The sequence below is a fragment of the Marmota monax genome, unplaced genomic scaffold, assembly GCF_021218885.2.
Source record: "Marmota monax isolate L192 unplaced genomic scaffold, Marmota_monax_Labrador192_F-V1.1 WCK01_AAM20220418_F8-fsc00908, whole genome shotgun sequence".
In the NCBI taxonomy this organism is placed as follows: domain Eukaryota; kingdom Metazoa; phylum Chordata; class Mammalia; order Rodentia; family Sciuridae; genus Marmota; species Marmota monax.
The window spans coordinates 16,761-32,079 of NW_026693229.1; the positions used below are offsets into that span (position 1 = coordinate 16,761).

A 15,319-nucleotide genomic window follows, 5' to 3' on the forward strand; every position below is an offset into this window, starting at 1 on the left:
CTCTGCCCGAAGGTGCAGCGGCGAACAGGCCACAGAGACGCTCGAGGCTGCAGTCCAGCCTTCGGAGGACAGGGCTCGGCACGCAGCCCAGCTCCAACCTCTAGGTGCAGCTGCCAGACAGTGTATACAGAGCCATCAAGACAGCAAGCAGAAAGCAAATGGCGGCTCCCGCGGAGTGGATTTTCGGCACAGAAACCACAGCCCCACCAACAATCCCAATCCACAAACTCTCCCTGTATAAAAAATATTCAAAAAAAAAAAAGAAAAAAAAAGGCGGGGCCCACTGAGCTTTCTTTGCCTCGGGTACTTACAATCCACTGCTGATTACACATTCAGCTTCTCCGCCCGGAGCGAAGCGAAAGAGGAAGCAGATGGGAGCAAAGCGCCCGCGGCTCTGAGCAGCCAAGCGTCTCTTTTTCGATTTCTTTGTTCTTCCTGCTCCTTGGCAAAGTGGTCCACTACAGATTAACGGTGAAAGGAGATTTAACAGACTGTGCGAAATCTCTATTAAAGCCGCTGCTTTGAGCACCACGCTCAGCACTTCAGCAACCCCCGTACGCAGCGGCCATCTTCCTCCTCATGGTTCCGAGAACATAAATCTCTTGTTTCCAATATTCAGAAGTGTAATACATTGCTGTTCACTGTGTTATAAAAATCCACCTGGTAAACATCTTCCTCCTTTCTGCCTGGAATCTTGTACCTGCTTGTGCTTTGAGCTGAGTACACTCTCTAGCTCCTGCCTCTCACCACTTAACAACCACCCCACTCTGCTTCTGTGAGTTCCACTTTTCTGGATTCCACCGGTAGGTGAGATCAGGTGGGATTTCCCCTTTGAGAACCTGATTATTAAAGGTCTCAAAGGGAAGACTCGGTTGAGTTCAATCTGATCCGTGATCTTTGACCTGGATCCGTATATCCTTCTTTAGCTTCAGGTAGATTTCTGTTATTGTATTTTTGTACATGGTTTCTTTTCTACCCCTTTGGTATTTACAAGACTCTTCCAATCCTTATCTCTTTCTTTCTTTCTTTCTTCCTTCCTTTCTTTCTTTCTTCCTTCCTTCCTTTCTTTCTTTCTTTCTTTCTTTCTTTCTTTCTTTCTTTCTTTCTTTCTTTCTCTCTCTCTCTCTCTTTCTTTCTCTCTTCTTCTTCTTCTTCTTCTTCTTCTTCTTCTTTCTTGATATGGAGGATAGAACCCAAGGGTGCTTAACCACTGTGGCACATCCTCAGCCATTTTTTTGTATTCTATTTACAGACAGGGTCTTGCCAAGTTGCTTAGGGCCTTGTTAAGTTGCTGAGACTGGCTTTGAATTGTGATCCTCCTGCCTCAGCCTCCCAAGCTGGGGGGATTACAGGCATGTACCACTGCGCCTGGCACTAACTGCATTTTTCAGATCAAGGATTTCTGTTTGATTTTTTAAAAACTGTTTCAATCTCTCTACGTTTCTCTGTGATAGTATTCAATCATTTCTCCATCCTTTCTTCAAGTTCATTGAGTTTCCTTTATTTAAATTCTCTGAGAGTTTTCTCACACTGATTGCTATGTCATTGATTTCTGGCACATTATTATTATTATTATTATTATTATTATTAGTAGTAGTAGTAGTAGTAGTAATAGTAGTACTAGGGGTTGAACCCAGAGTTGCTTAACCACTGATCCAAATATCCAGACTGTTTATGTTTTATTTAGAGACAGGGTCTCACTAAGTTGCCTAAGGCCTTCCTGAGCTGCCTTCCTGAGGCTGACTTTGAACTTTATAGTCTTCCTGCTCCAGCCTCCCACGTCTCTGGAATTACAGGCATGCACCACCACACTGACTAGCACCTTATTTGGACTGTTTAGTGAAGTTATGTTTTCCTGAAAGGCATTGACACTGTTAGTTTTAACAGCCCAGTAAAAGTACTAGGGCAAAGCTTTGTGTTTACTACCCTGTCCTACCCCCAGGGGAAGGGGGTCTTACACCACACTATGCTGCCTGAATTTGAGGTTGTGTTGGTGGAGTCAGTCTTGGCCAACTAGGCTGATGCCAAACTGGGTCGCACTTCAGTCTTATGGCTACAGAGATCTGTACAGTGTTGGTAGGAGGGCAGGTATGCCCCAGACCCAATCCAAGGGTGAAAATTATTCTGTTGAGACTTGAGTTTTTGCCACTGGTTCATTTATTTCTGCCCAATACTGGGTCCAGTTTATAGGCTCTGGGAGGTCTAGCCTGTGTTCAGGGTCTTCCGTTTTTTACTGGATGCCAGGTATCACCAGGGGACCTCCAAGACAAAATCCTGTGCCAATTTCTGTGCCTGGCTCCCCAGTGTATGGACCCCTGCTACCTTATGTCACCTGAGCTGGGTGGAGCAGTGTTGATGGAAGTCTCTTTGCCACCTGGTCCATGAATTTCAGCAGCTCATTCCATGGTTATTGGCATGATGGTAAATGAAGCAGGGCTCTTCCTAGCACTGGATGCCCCATGGCAAGCCTGGTACTGGATTTCAAGTCTAAGCCATTTACTCTCCCTCCCTCCCCCGTGGGAGGCATGTCTGTATGCACTGGGCTGCTTGGAGTTGGGAGAGGGATGACATAGGCAGCTAGTTCCCTCCTAATTTCTTCCATATGTCTTTTCATTATTTTTATACTAAAAGTAGGCACTAAGTGCTCTCATTTGATTTCCCCAGCTCGTAGGAATGTAATATGCTCTGTGACTATCTATGCAACTGGTTGTGTCTATAGAGAGATGAAAGCTGGTGAATCTCACTCAACCAATGAACATCTTGCTCTGCCTCCTATGCCTCCTTCTAAGATTAAGCCAGTTCATTATAACACTGATACTGGATGTGGACAGGTGCAAGAATTCCCTGGAGGGAGGGCAAGAGAATTCTATACTGACCTAGTGTCTATTCATTCTGTGATTGTTTGCCTGTGATCCCAGCTGTCCTTAATACAGTTGATGCAATCAGTGCCAAACACAGAGTGTTAGAGTCTGTAAACAAGTCAAAATAACACCTGGCATTTTGCCAGGGGAATGTTAGAGTTCATAAACAAGTCTGGATGGTGCCTGGCAAAATGCCAGAGGGAGTGGTTTGAGAAGTAACAAAAGCGAGCCATTAAGTGTGGAGATTCCTGATTGGTTGACTGATGTATCTAGTTTATGCTAATTAGATAAGCTGTGTGGAATGTATAAATACTGCTCCTGTCCTGCAATAAATGGCTCCCTCTCCTGCTGTATCAATCTACACAAGTTGTTCGTCACCCCCCGGTTATTTTGCTGCAGCCGGACTGCGGCAACAGAGCATCTCTGTGGTTAACCCAGGGATGCCGAAAGGGAAGATCACATGATTAGTAGGTCTCTTCCTAGAGTGATGGGGAAGGAAATAGTTATCCAGGAGACAAACCACTAAGATTCTCTTGGAAAGATGTGCCATGTCTCTAATCGGACAGGCTGAAAAACAAAACAAAAAACATGTCTTCCCTGTTCACTGCATAATGACCTGGTACAAATTACATAAAAACATCATGCTACTTACTTTGCTGTAAAATAGCAATAACATAGATGCTCATGATATGATAAAGAATGTACATATAAAATGATAAGACTACTTAGAAAAAAGCTCAGGCCCAGGCATGAGGAAGGTCTTAATTATGGTTTGTGATGTTACAGTTACTATCATTCTCATCATCCTCAGCATGACCTTCAGTATTATTTTGGAAGTTAAAGGTACAATTTAGAGGGACAGATTTTATGTTATGTCAACATAAAGGAGATGTCTTTGGGAGGAAGAATCCATGGAGGGGAATCAAAACTTTGAATGAAATTTATGAAACTTCCTCCAAGATTATAGGTTTCACTGTCCCCATACCTGAAATTCTGCAAATCAGTAACCTACCATCTTGCTACCCAAACTGCAATGTTTGTCCTGATGAAGAGTAAACAAAATTAACACCCATAAATCAAAGGCATTCCTATACATCAGTGATGAATCCGCTGAAAGAGAAATCAGGAAAACCACCCCATTCACAGTAGCCTAAAAAAATAAAATATTTGTGAATCAATCTAATAAAAGAGGTGAAAGACCTCTACAATGGAAACTATAGAACACTAGAGAAAGAAACTGAGGAAAATGTTAGAAGATGGAAGGATCTCCCATGCTCTTGAATAGGCAGAATGAACTTTGTAAAAATGGCCATACTACCAGAAGAGCTATGCAGATTTAATGCAATTCCTATTAAATTCCCAATGACATTCTTCATAGAACTAGAAAAAGCAATCATGAAACTCATTGAAAAAATACAAGACTCAGAATAGCCAAAGCAATCCTTAGGAAGAAGGGTGAAGAAGAAGGTATTTAAGCAGAACTTCAATTTTACTACAGATCCATAGTAACAAAAATGTCATGGTACTGACACAAAAACTGATATGTAGACAAAAATGGTACAGAATAGAAGACAGAGACAAACCCACATAAATACAGTTTTCTCATACTACACAAAGGCACCAAAACATACATTGGAGAAAAGATGGCCTCTTTAACAAATGATTCTGGGGAACTTGGAAATCCACATGTGGCAAAATGAAATCAAATCCCTCTCACTCTGCACAAAACTCAACTCAAAGTGGATCAAGACTTAGGCAATAGAACAAAGACCCTGTGCCTAATAGAAGAAAAAATAGGCCCAAATCTTCACAATGTGGGCTTAGGAACTGACTTTCTTAACAAGACTCCTAAAGTGCAAGAAGTAAAACCAAGAATCAAGCCCAGTGCAATGGCCCATGCCTGTAATTGATCTCAGTGGCTTAGGAGGCTGAGGCAGGATGATCTCAAGTTCAAAGCCAGCCTCAGTAAAAGTGAGGTATTAAGCAATTAAGTGACACCCTGTCTCTAAATAAAATACAAAATAGGGCTGGGGATGTGGCTCAGTGGCCAAGTGCCCCTGAGTTCAATCCCTGGTATCAGAAGAAACAAAAACAAACAAACAAGCAAACAAACAAAAAACCCAATCAACAAATTGGATGGAATCAAACTAAAAAAATTTCTTCACAGCAAAGGAAATAATAACATGAACATGGAGCCTATTGAATGGGAAAAAATCTTTACTACATGCACCTCAGATACAGCAGTAATCTCTTAACACCAAAAAAACAAAAGACCTGATTAAAAAAATGGGCTAAGGAACTAAACAGACACTTCACAGAAGGAGAAATACAATCTATGAACAAATATATGAAAAAATTCTCAACATCTCTAGCAACTAGAGAAATGCAATTCAAAACTACAAAAGATTCCATATCACTTCAGTCAGAATGACAATCATCAAGAATACAAGAAACAGTAAGTATTGGTGAAGATGTGGGGAAAAAGGCACTCATACATTGCTGGTGGGACTGCCAGTTGGTGCTACCACTCTGGAAAGCAGTATGGAGATTCTTTAAAAAACTTGAAATGGAACAACCATTTGACCCAGTTATCCCTCCCCTCAGTTTATACCCAAAGTACTTAAAATCAGCCTACTACAGTGACATGGCCACATCAATGTTAATGGAAGCTCAAGTTATTATAGCTGAATCATGGAACCAACCTAGGTGCCCTTCAACAGATGAATGGATATAGAATATGTGGTAGGGGCTGGGGATGTCGCTCAAGCGGTAGCGTGCTTGCCTGGCATGAGTGCGACCTGAGTTCGATCCTCAGCACCACATACAAAGATGTTGTGTCTGCTGAAAACTGAAAAATAAATATTAAAAAATTCTCTCTCTCTCTCTCTCTCTCTCTCTCTCTCTCTCTCTCTCTTTAAAAAAAGAATATGTGGTATATACACAATGTAATATTATTCAGCCTTAAAGAAGAATAAAATGATGGCATGTGCTGGTAAATGGATGGAGCTGGAGAATATCAAGCAAAATGAAATAAGCGAATCCCAAAGAACCAAAGACAAATGTTTTCTCCTATATGCAGATGCTAATTCCCAATAAGGGGAGACACTAGGGAAGAACAGAGGTACTTTGGATTAGACAGAGAGGAGGAGTGAAGGGAGGGGAGGGAGTATATGGGTAGAAACAATAGTAGAATGAATCAGACATTATTACCCTATGTGCCTGTATGATTACACAACTGGTGTAACTCTACATCATATACAACTGGAAGAATGAGAACTTATACTCCATCCATGTATAATTTGTCAAAATTCATTCTACTGTCATGTATAACTAATTAGAACAAATTTTTAAAGTTAAAAAGAATAAGCAATTTTGATTGACCTTCCTCCATTGAGCATCTCCCACAACACTTACTGAGTTACATTGCATAAATGCTTTGTCATTATTAAGAAGTGTAGACCCAACACCACCTCCTTCCTAGTTGCCCAATGAAGGCACAGGCGCCATGTTCAGGATTGATATGAATACAGTGTTAGATAAGAGCTTCTGAATGTGGACAACCTTGGAATGAGGAGGTGCAGGTACAGAGCCACCAAGCTGAACGGCTGGAGGCATAGGCAGACTATTGACTACCCTGACCTGAAGACTCCATGCACAGAGCTTATAACTCACCAAATTGTTCTAAGTTATCCTGTCCTCTCAGGACTGCCTAATGGGGGAATAAGAAGAGAGAATGAAATGTCCACAGAAGGTTTGGGGCTCTTCCTCTTCCCATGAGGAAGTTAATGTGGACTGTGTGCTATTTTAATTTCTTTCATTTTTTTTTAAATGTCTACTTGTATTCTATTTCCTTTGTTTCCTGTGGTAAAATATAAAGAATATGAACTTTTCAACCAACTGTGTACTGAAAGTACACCATTCAGTTTTATTAAGTGCATTCACTTGTGTACAACAACCAACATCATCCACTTTCCAGACATTTTGTTTTCAGTTCCTAAATTGAAAATTTTCACACATTTGAAAAACTTCTCAATATTCCCTTCCCCAATTCTGGCTATCACTCTTCTATGATGAAATGTAATGATGGACTAAGACCACTGAACTACAAGGGTAATGTGACCAAGGAGGGAGAATTTACAGGTTTAGATGGTGATTTTAAACCTTTTGTATTCTGTCTTCCAAGTGAATGCTGTGATCCTGAGATTAAATTGTCTTCCTGAGCAGCCTCCGCAGGGCACTTTTAATGTCCCTGTTCCTCAGGCTATAGATGAAGTGTTCAGCATGGGGCTTACCACAGTGTACATCACTGAGGCCACTGCAACCTTCCTAGGAGAATGTGAGACAGCTGATCCAAGGTACCCTGCAAGGCCTGTCCCATAAAATAGACAAACACCTGCCAGGTGAGACCCACAGGTGGAGAAGACTTTGTATCTCCCCCCGCTGAGGATGGGATTCTCAAAATGGAGGAAACAATTTTACAGTAAGATAAAAGTATCCCTGAGATGGGCTAAAATCCAAAAATGGCAGCAAGAAAACACATGACTTTATTACTCGTGAAAGTACCAGAACAGGCCATATTGAGGAAGTGAGAAAGGTCATGGAAGAAATTAGCAATTTCCACATCCTTGAAGTAGGGAAAATTTAATATGATCAAACTGTGCAGGTGGCAGTACAAAAGGTTAACCAGAAAAAACATTAATATTAAGAAGCCACAGAGGTGAGGGTGCATGATTACTGGGTTACACAGGGGGAGACAGAGGACCACAAATGGGTCATAAGCCATCACAGTCAGAAGCATACCATCCATACTTCCAAAAATAATAAACAGGGACATCTGAGTCAGGCAGAGGACATCTGAGTCAGGCAGAGGACATCTGTGTCAGGCAGCCCACATAGGAGATAACTCTGTTGTGAATTTGGATGTTCACAATCATCTTTGGGACCATGGTGGAGATGAAACTGATGTCAGCCAAGGACAGGTTGGAGAGAAAGAAGTACATGGGGGTGTGGAGGTGGGAGTCTGAGCTGACTGCCAAGATAATGAGCAGGTTCCCAAGCACTGCAACTAGGTACATGGCCAGGAACAGTTTGAAGAAGATGGACTGCATTTTGTGATCTTTTGGAGACCTAGAAGATGGAAGTATTACATCCATGTTTCTATCTTGTGATTCTATATTGCTCATATACCTTTTGTTATTTGTTCTTTTTAGATATTCATGACAGTAGAGTGTATTTTGACATATTATACATACATGGAGTAGAATTTATAATAATTAGGATTCCATTCTTGTGCTTGTACCTGATGTGGAGTTTCACTGATGGTATACTCATACGTGAACATAGGAAAGTTATGTCTGATTCCACTCCACTGTATTCACATTCCTCTACATTCCCCTTATTTCCCTTTGTCTAATCCACTGAACTTCTATTCTTCCCTGCCCCCTTGTTGTATGTGAGCATCTCTTCAAATGCATAAACAAAATTTGGTATATATACACCATGGGGGAGTTACTTGAATATCGTTTTAAAAGAAAAGTGTTGAAAAAAAGAAGCAAATGGGTTCTCAGCACTGTGTGTAAGTCAGCCTTCTACCACTGTGACAAAACTCCTGAAGAAAACTATGTAAAATGAAGAAAGATTTATTGTGTCTCATGTTTCAGAGGTTACAATTCATGGTCTGTTTGGGGCCGATGGTGAGGCAGCACATGGCAGAGAGGGTGTGTGTGTGTGTGTGTGTAGTTGCTGACCTTTTATCAGCTGGAGAGAGAGAGAGAGAGAGAGAGAGAGAGAGAGAGAGAGAGAGAGAGAGAGAGAGAGAGAGAGAGAGAAAGAGAAGAGAAGAGAAGAGAAGGTGACCAAGAATATCTTATGCCCTTCAAATACAACTCACTCCCAGTGACCTACTTCCTTAAACTAGGTTCCACCTCCTAAATTATTCACCACATTCCACAGCATCACTTTGGGGACAAAGCCTTTGAGGGACTGTTGAGGGCCACAGCTGAGTAGTGATGATGCCTGGCATTTTGCCAGAAGTAATGGTTGAGAGTCGAGCCATTAAGATGATGCTGGATTGATTCAATTGTATATAGACCCCTGCTGTTCTGCTGTCCCAATAATTCATCATTGGAGGAATCCTTCTAGTAGGAGAGAAACTAGAGTCATTTTTTCCATACTACATGGAAAGGAGCTACATGGTGGTATCTGCTGAAATACCAAATACAGAGCTATTTCTTCACATGTGACAGGAAATTTTGAATGAGTACATGGTGGTTTGATGGGTTGTGTAACTTGCTGGAAAGAAGAGGGGTAGATCCATAATCTTGTGGTGCCTACAGAACAACATCAAGAGCACTCTTGATCACACAGCATGCTTAAGACCATACAACAGTAAATATCAACCTGTTCTTTCAGCTTTTCAGAATGTTGGTTCCGGTTCAGTGGAAATCACACCTCTGTCTCTTTCCAGAGTCATCTGTATTAGGAGGCCCCTTCCTGTTTCTGGGGAATGACTCCTGTCATTCATGAGGAAAGATCCTCAGTTCTCACTGCTCATTAGATGTGAAGAGGGAATGAATTTCAGTAGCACTATTAGCAAGACCACCTCATTAGGAAGGAAGCCTAGTTCAGTGAGTGAGTGTTGGGAGGCACACCGAGATGCTGGAGATACTATTGGGAGCATTGCTTTCTCAAATTGAGGATCAGCAAGGTCATTGGAATGGCTACACTGAATGGCTCTAAAATGCAAATTTTTGCTCAGAGACCTATGAAATTTATTCTCTGTTCATAGAGGGAATTTAAGAAATGTCACTGAGAATTCTTCTTTAAACATAAGCAGTTTAAAGCATAAACTGAATGTCATTTATCTATATATCCAAAGTCTTATACAGTAGGGCAGAGATAGGCACACTTTTACCTTATATAACATCAAGCAAATTATCCACTGTTTCAGAGGAGAAAGTTAAGGTATTTTTACATTCATATTCAATATGGTACTTCTTCCCAGGACCACCAGACCTTCCATAGATTAATTTCTCAACTCTTTTTTTTTCTGGTACTAGGGATTGAACCCAGAGATGCTTAATCACTGAGCAACATCCCCAGCCCTTTTTATTTGGAGACAGGTTCTGGCTAAATTGCTAGGGCCTCACTAAATTGCCAAGGCTACCCTTAAACTTGTGATTCTTCCTTAGTCTCCATTTTTGCTGGGATTATAGGTGTGTGTCTCCATGCCCTGTTCTCTAATTTCTCAACTTTTGAGAGAAATGTATGGTTTAAATTTATGAACAGTGGATGTTTCTGGAAGATGTGACAGCTCTCCTGGGATGTTTCCTTCCTTCTTTTCTTTCTACTCAACTTTCCACCCTGGGCATTTCGAGTTGCTGCCTCCACTGCCCTTACCACTACAACCATGATCTCCTTAACAGACATCCAGAAAATTGAAATGGGATTAACAGTTTTTCCTGTTGTTTGGAATGATTCTCTTTTTTGACAAAGTACTACTGGCTATTGGAAATGTTTTGTTTGTGACTGGCTAGGCTTTTATAATCAGTTTAGAAAGAACATTCAGATTCTTCTTCCAAAAACAAAAAATGAAAGCGACAGGATTTTTTATCAGTGGTGTATTTGTAGTTCTTATTGGTTGGCCTTTGAGAGGCAGGATCTTTGAAATTTATGGATTCTTTAACTTGTTCAGGGGCTTCTTTTCTGTGTTGTTGGATTTATTAGAAGAATGTCAGTTCTTGGACCCCTCTTAAATTTACCTGGAATTAGATCATTTATAGATAAAGTTGGAAAATGCAACAATATTGTTTCACAACAAGAGAATTTGAAGACTCATTTAAAATGTTGTATTGTTTATAAAATTCTTTGAAGAACATTCAGTACAAAATTAAATTACATCAAATAACTTGTAATGTTCTTTACAAAAGCTTAAAACATGTAGCCTACAAAGGCCAACAGCAATTATTACAGAAGCAATGAAAAGACGCTTCTAATCAAGTGATCCAAGAAGGCAGCAAGCAAACTAAGGGAGATGAAATGAATGTTATGAAGCATGTTGAAATTCTAGAAGGCTATTTTTATTATCTTTCCACAATGTGTAGAACACAACCATTCTTAGAGAACTGTGGTGTCGGTTACTTTTGTTTTTACTACTATTATTATTGTTTTGAGGGCTTAGGAGCACCCATTGGCATTTGCTTTTTAGAAATGTCCACTGTGATGACAACTCTATTTCCAGTTGTGCTATATCTTTGAAAGTAATGCATGAGTAGGGTTGGAATATGTCATTTTAATGTATTAAACCCAGTGAAAACCCAGTTCATGTATGAATCACTATTTTTTTGTAAACGTGGAGTTAAAATAAAACTTTTGTGGTTCTTCTGAAAAAATATGAATAATGGGATCTATTCTCCTCTACCAATAGTATATCCAATATTAACTCATAGAATAAAGTGTTGATTTATCAACTCTTTCCTTTCTAGAAAAAAAGTCTCAAAGTGTATAAAAGTATATGGTCAGAAAACTCTCAAGTGAACATCCAATATAGAATGAAAAAAGTTTTAGTGTTCCTTTTTTTTTTCAAGGATACTGATCATGGGAGGGGGGAAGTGAAAATAAGTATTTTGCTATGCAAATAAAACTGTCTTTGGTTTTCATTTTTCATGTGCTGTAAATTCATCCTTGGATATAACCCTAGTATTTTATCCCTCCATCTAATATGAAATGACTTTGGTTTAGTAATACATTTTGTACAGACCAGGTATTCTAAATGTCTGAATATACTCAGCTTCTTCCTATTATATCTATCTCTATATATCTGCCATTTGGTATCCCCTCAAAATAATTTAATTATTCCTTTTATAATTTATCAATGTACAGCTAAACAGCGTACTTTGTCCCATATCCATTAGGTATGCATTAAATTTTTCTTTGTATCAATCCCAATGTTCTGATAGAAGATGAGGTGGGCAGGGGCTAAGATACTCCCAATGACCTTACCTCCTTGTTTTTATGCCCTTGTGTGACTTCCATGATGTATGGCATGAACCTAGTGAATCCCTTTCAGCAATGAGAACATGGAAGAATTGATGGGAAGTTACTTCTGGGAATAGAAAGAAAAGCATCAGGCTTTCTACTGTGGAAAACACAAGGAGTTTTCCTAAAAAAATTAAAATAGAACCACCATATTATTCTGCAATCCATTTGCTGTGTATGTAGTGAAAGGAAATGAAATACATCTGTTGAAGAGACATCTGAATTCCCATGGTTACTGAAGCACAATTCATACTAGCCAAGGAATGGAAATAACCTAACTGTCCATCAATGGATGAATGGATACAGAAAATGTTGGACATACACACGATGAATACTATTCAGCCATAAAAGGATGCCATTCTACCATTTGAGACAAAATGGATGGAAGGGGAAGACAATAAATAAGCCAGACTCTGAAGACAAGCACCACCTGATATTCAGAAAGGTGGTCTCAGAAGTTGATAGTAGCATGATAGTTATCAGAGGCCTTGAAGATTAGGAGGGAGTGATGGGGAAGGATTAATTACAGTTTTCTAGTTTGAGAGTAGCAAATAAAATATATACTGTAATTTTTTAAACTACAGGAAAGAATTTTAAATGTTTTCACCATAAAGAAATGACAGATGTTTGAAGAGATATGTTCACTATGATTTGACATTACATAATGTATACCTGATTCCAAATATTACATGGTATTTTAAATATGTACAATAATTAATATTGGTTAAAAAGAGAAATTAATATTAAAATATAATTTCCTCCTGCTGCTCCTGGAGTATTTGTTTACTTATTTAATTTTATTAAATTTTTTTTGTAGTTCTAGATGGACAGGTGTCTTTATTTGTTTTATGTGGTTCTAAGGATCAAATACATGCTAGGCAAGCACTCTGCCACTGAACTACAGCCCAAGCCCTGCTCCTGGAGTATTTAAATACAGTATGTTATCAAAAACTTATGTAAATATCAGTGGTTTTATAATATATCAATGTAATTTCATTAGAGAAAAAAGAACCAAGATTCAGTTGGACTAGTAAAAAACCCATATATCTTCAGTACGTAAAGTACCTAACCAAGCAAAGCAAAAAATGAACTGAAATTTGAATTTCTCCTTAGAGACATATAGAAATGAAAATAGTGTGAGATTCTTGGAACAAGAAATCTAATTCTCCATATGTTTTCAGATTAATACAATGAGTTGACAGATACCAAATCCCATATTTGATTGTTATAGTGAAGAAAAAGTAGTCTGAATTTTACATAAAGATCCAACAACTTGGAAGTCAGATCAAGTACTTTTACTTTTCTATTTTTCTGTTTCCTTTAATATTAACAACTCCTCAGAGACTGAATTATCGTGGACCTATTGGCTAATTAGGCACTTTGTGCATTGAGCCTCCAAGGTTGTACAACTTAACTAATTAGCCTGTGCTTCTAGCCCTTTACTTTGCCAGTTCCAGTGTAGTGGCTCCACAGCATTGTCTACTGTCTTCATTGGCATCTTCATAAATTTGAGCCTTCTTCAAGTCCTGAGTACAGAGCCTGAGGTTTCATCACATACTAAGCAGGAGAGGAGCACTGGATCCATACTCTTTGGTAATGCCCCAGCAGAAATGCAGTACTGCCCAATAAGTTCTGTGGGAGATGGTAAAAAGAGGAGGAACTGTTAGGATCATTGTTTCCTCATCACTGAGGCAACCATGTCAGTTGGAATGATACCAATATGCAAAGTTTCAGCTTAGAGGACTAAGTTTATGTTTTGGTTCTGGCATGGGGTCCAGGAATTCTCAAAGTTCTGTTTTTCTCCTACATTAATTCTAGCTCCTGTAGGCCTCTCCCTCATGGTACTAGTCAATGAATCTTGCCTTCATGGGAAGCATTAGCATGAAATTCTTTTAACTAGGTTAAGAAGGCTGAGTTTCAAATCTGATGGAGACATATCTTGAGGTGTTAAACTCTTTTTTTTAGTTTCTTTTTTTTTAAAATTTTTTATTGTTGGTTGTTCAAAACATTACAAATTTCTTGACATATCATATTCCACACTTTGATTCAAGTGGGTTATGAACTCCCACCTTCACCCCATACACAGATTGCAGAATCACATCAGTTACACATCCATTGATTTACATATTGCCATACTAGTGTCTCTTGTTAAACTCTTTATTTGTAAATAATAGGATTTATGATAAAAGAACTGATATTACCAGGACAATATGGAATACAAATAAACAAAGCAAAACCAAATAACAACAACAACAAAAAAAAAGAGCAAAACCTAAAAACAAAAAACCCTGCCAAAATAGAAAATAGCAAAAGTGTTCTTATGTATAAGATGTTTCCTTATATTTGTATGGGGTCGATACAGATAACTCTGTATAAAACAAAACATTTCAGAAGTGTTTTTTAAATTTGTTATTGTTGAATTATTGACAGATGCACTGTATGCTGGTGTGTGATCAGTGATGCTTCATGATTATGTGCATATTCATCAAAATTTGAAGTCCACTAAAGCCAAGGTTAGGGTTATAAAATGATTTAAAAAAGATAATCCACGTATTTGAATGAAACCCTCTTTCTGTGAAAAAATGAAATGTTAACCTGAAAGAATTATGGAAATCCATGAATATAACTGGCAAATGAAAGTGTGATTATGAACTTTCAACTTTATTTGAATTCCAATAACATGGTCTTAACTCTCACAGAGTTTTTATAATTTATAAATATAATTTCCTGCATCCAGGAAATTCATATCATTGTCTTAGAATAAAATAATCTATGTTTGACTGTTTTTCAATTACCTTTAATTAGAATGATTTTTTTTTCTCAATGAAGGAAGGGTATTTTTGTTTTCCATTTTATTATTTATTTATTTATTTATTTTTATTGGTTCTTTTTAGTTATGACAGTATAATCCATTATGATATAATTATTTAAAGATGGATGGAATATAAAATATTCTAATTAGAACCCCATCCTTGTGGGTATACATGATGGTGGGATTTAACTAGGTATTTTCATATGTATACATAGGAAAATTATGTTAGATTGATTGCAGTCTTTCCTATTCCTATCCCTCCTCTTTTCCCTTCATTCCCCTTTGTCTAATCTATTAAACTTCTCTTCTCCTCCCGGACTTTATTGTGGTTTAGTTTCCACATATCAGCAAAATCATTCGACCTTTGGTTTTTTGGGATTGGCTTATTTCACTTACATGATAGTTCCCAGATCTATCCATTTACTGGCAAATGTCATAAAGTCCTTCTTCTTATGGCTGAGTAATTTCTTTATCCATTCATCTGTTGAAAGGTACCTAGATTAGCTCCATATCTTAGCTATTGTGAACTGTGCTGCTGTAAAGATTGTTTTTTTTTAATCTAAAAAGTGTTGGTTGTATTTTATGTAAAAATGAAGTGTTTGTGGAGTGG

General features: G+C 38.5%; 1 pseudogene; it reads left to right on the top strand.

The window, feature by feature from the left end:
* The first annotated feature begins 10,269 nt into the window (after positions 1–10,269).
* Positions 10,270–10,731, top strand: LOC124100554 (vesicle transport protein GOT1B-like; annotated as a pseudogene).
* The last annotated feature ends 4,588 nt before the right edge of the window (positions 10,732–15,319 follow it).